We start from the raw sequence: 3,579 nt of genomic DNA, 5'->3' as shown, positions 1-3,579 counted from the left end.
TATATGTCTGCTAAGTCTAATTTACTTTATAGTGTTGTTCAATTCCCTAGTTTTCTTATTCATCTTCTGTCTACTTGTTCTATCCATTATTTGATATAGGATATTTAAGCCTACTGACTATTATTGTAAAACTGTCTATCACTTCTTCAGTTCTGTCAGTTTTTCCTACATATATTTTGGGTTCTCTGTTGTTAAGTTCATATATGTTTATAATTGCTGTATCTTCTTGACAAATTATTGCTTTGATCGATACATACTGTCATACTTTGTATCTTGTAGTAATTTTTGTCTTAAAGTTTATTTTGTCTGACATTAGTATAGCCACACCAGCTTTTTTGGTTATTATTTGCATGGAATATCTTTTCCTTTCCTTTGATTTTCAGCCTATTTGTGTCTTTGGATCTAAAGTTACTTTTCTATAGGTGAATAGTTGGAATATATTTATTTATCTATTCTGCCAATGTCTGCCTTTTAATTGGAGAGTTTAAACCATTCTCTCTAATGTAACTACTGGGACACCTGGCTGGCTCAGTCATTGGAGTGTGTGACTCTTGATCTTGGGGTCCTGAGTTTGATGCCCACATTGGATGTAGAGGTTACTTAAAAAAAAAAAACAGTTTAAAAAATAAATAATTACTGATAAGGAAGAACTTAACTTTTGCCATTTTGTTGATTGTCTTCTATATGTCTTATACTTTTTTCACTCCTTAATTTCTCCCTTACTGCCTTCTGTTGTGTCTGATTTTTTTTTTCTACCGTATCATTTTGATTCTCTCTCAGTGATTTTCTGTACTTTCTTAAGTTTTTTTTAATAGTAGTTACCCTGTGAATTACTATTAATACCTTTTTTAAACTTCTTTTAAATATTTGTTTGTTTTGAGAGAGAGAGAGAGAGAGAGAGAGAGCAGGGGAGGGGCAGAGAGAGAGAGAGAGGAGAGAGAATTCCAAGCAGGCTCTGCAATGTTAGCTCAGAGCCCCATGTGGGGCTCAAATTCATGAACTGCGAGATAATGACCTGAGGTGAAATCAAAAGTCAGGCACTCAACAAACTAAGCCACCTGGGTGCCCCAGGATTACTATTAATATCTTAACTTTACCATAATTAAGTTTAAATTAGGACCAACCTCCTTTAAATGGTTTGCAAACTTTTGCTCTTTTACAGCTCCTTCCACCCTTCATGTCACAATCTTCATCTATAGCCATTGCATGTCCATTAACAGGATTTATTTAAAATTATCATTTTAAGCATTTGCCTTTTCAATCACATAGAAGAAAAAAAGAGAGTTTAAAACCAAAAATGCAAAACTACTCTCTTTCCCATTTGTCTTAACTGCTCTTCCTTATTTCCTGTTTGGCTTCTAGTTCTTGGCCAGTGTCATTTCATTTCAGACCAGAGGACTCCCTTTAGCATTTCTTGTAAGGTAGGTCTATTAGTGACAAACTCTTCCAGCTTTTATTTATCTTGTAATGTCTTAAATTTTCTTTCATTTGTGGAGGATAGTTTTGTGGATATAGGGTTTCTGGTTTACAATTCTTTCTTTTAGCTCTTCAAATATGTCACACAAGTGCCTTCTGCCCATAATGGTTTCTGAGAATAAACTGCCTATTAATCTTATTGAGTTTCCTTTATACATGATGAGTTACTGCTCTCTTGCTGAGTTCAAGATTTACTCTTTCTCTTTTACTTTGACAATTTGACTATAATGTGTCTTAGTGTGGATCTCCTTGAGTTTATACCAGCAGTTCTTTCTGCTCCTTTCTTTCTCTCTTCCTGAGACTCTTATTAACAATATACTCATTTGTTTGCAGGTCTCCAGGTCTCTTAGCCTTTGTTAGTTTTAATTATGTTTTTTCTTTCTATTCCTCAGATTGGATAATCTCAATTGACCTATCTTCAAGTTAGATTATTATTTTTTTTATGCATGATGAAATCTGCTGTGGAACCCCTCTATTGACCTTTTCATTTCAGCTTTTATACTTCTCAGTTCCAGAATTTCTATTTCCCTCATTTTTATAATTTCTACCTTTTTAGTGATATTCTCTATTAAGCAAGACATTGTTTTCCTGGTTTCCTTTAGTTTTTTTCCATAGTTTCCTTTTTCTTTTTTTTAAGTTTATCTATTTATTTTTGGGGGGCGGGGGACAGGCAAAGACAGGAGAGAGAAAATCCCAAGCAGGCTCTGCACTGTCAGCTTAGAGCCCCGTGGGGGCTTTGAACTCATGAACCACGAGATCAAGACCTGAGCCAAAGTCACGAGTCAGACTTTAACTGGCTGAGCCATCCAGGTGCCCCACCATGGCTTCCTTTAGACCTTTGAGCACATTTAAGACTGTGGACTTAAAGTCTTTGTATAGAAAGTCCAATATTGAACTTCCTCAGGTGCAGTTTCTCATCATTTATGTTTTCCTGTGCATGCCACTATTAATCTGCTTTAAAAATGATCATTTCAAGAATATTATATAAATGAAGTCACTCAGCACATAACCTTTAGGAAAAGGCTTTTTACCCATTATAAGTCCTTAGAGATTCATGCAACTAGTTCCATGTATCAACAGTTTGTTCTTTTTTTATTGCTGAGTGGTATTCCATGATAGCAGTATACCAAAGATTATTTAACCATTCATTGAAGGACATTTGGGCCTTTTTGCTATTATCAATAAAGCTGCTATAAAGTTTTGTGTATGAGTCTTTTGTGGATATGAGTTTGTATTTCTTTGGGATAAATCCTGGAGAGTATAATTGAGGATTGTATGATTTAGTGTTATAAGAAGTTGCCAAACTAGTTTAAACAAAGGCTGTACAATTTTAGATTCCCACTAGCAACGTATGAGATGGCTAGCATAGCATAGTTATGTTGCAATGCAGTTTTAATTTGCATTTCCTTAATGAGTGCTGATGTTGAACATCTGTTCAGTCCTTTCTTGCCATCTGTATATCCTCCTCAGTGAAATGTCTCTTCATATCTCTTGTCATTGTATAATTGGAGCATTTGTGTTTCTAATGTTGAGTTTTGAGAGTTCTTTATATGTTCTAGATCTGATATGTGGTTTGCAAATATTTTCTCCCTATCTGTACCTTGTCCTTTCTCAACAGGATCTTTTGCAAAGCAAATTACAAAAAAATATCAAGCCCAATTTATCATTTTCCAAAAGTACTGTGCTTTTGATGTTAAATCTAAAAGCTGCGCCAAGTCCTGTTCCCAAAGATTTCCTATTTTCTGTTTTCTTCTAAAACTCTTATAGTTTTACATTTAAAGTTTTATATAATGTGTCAAGTTTAGGTCAATTTGTTTATTGCTTATAGACATCTAATTGTTCCAACACCACTTATTGGAAAAAAATATCCTTCCTCTATTGAATTGGATATATTTGTGTTAGTCTCTTTCTGGGTCCTCTATTCTGTTCCGTTGATCTATATGTCTGTCATTCTACCCATCACCACATGGTCATGACTATGCTGGCTATGTAAGGATCCTAAATATCAACTAAAGAATTTCCTTCCACTTTATTCTTTTTTCAAGTTTGTTTTAGCTATTTTAGGGCCTGGACATTTCTTTAATTTTAGAGTAAGTGTATATA

This window comes from Crocuta crocuta, unplaced genomic scaffold (genome assembly GCF_008692635.1).
Source record: "Crocuta crocuta isolate KB4526 unplaced genomic scaffold, BGI_CrCroc_1.0 scaffold510, whole genome shotgun sequence".
NCBI classification, from domain to species: Eukaryota; Metazoa; Chordata; class Mammalia; order Carnivora; family Hyaenidae; genus Crocuta; species Crocuta crocuta.
This window is presented reverse-complemented; position numbering follows the sequence as displayed.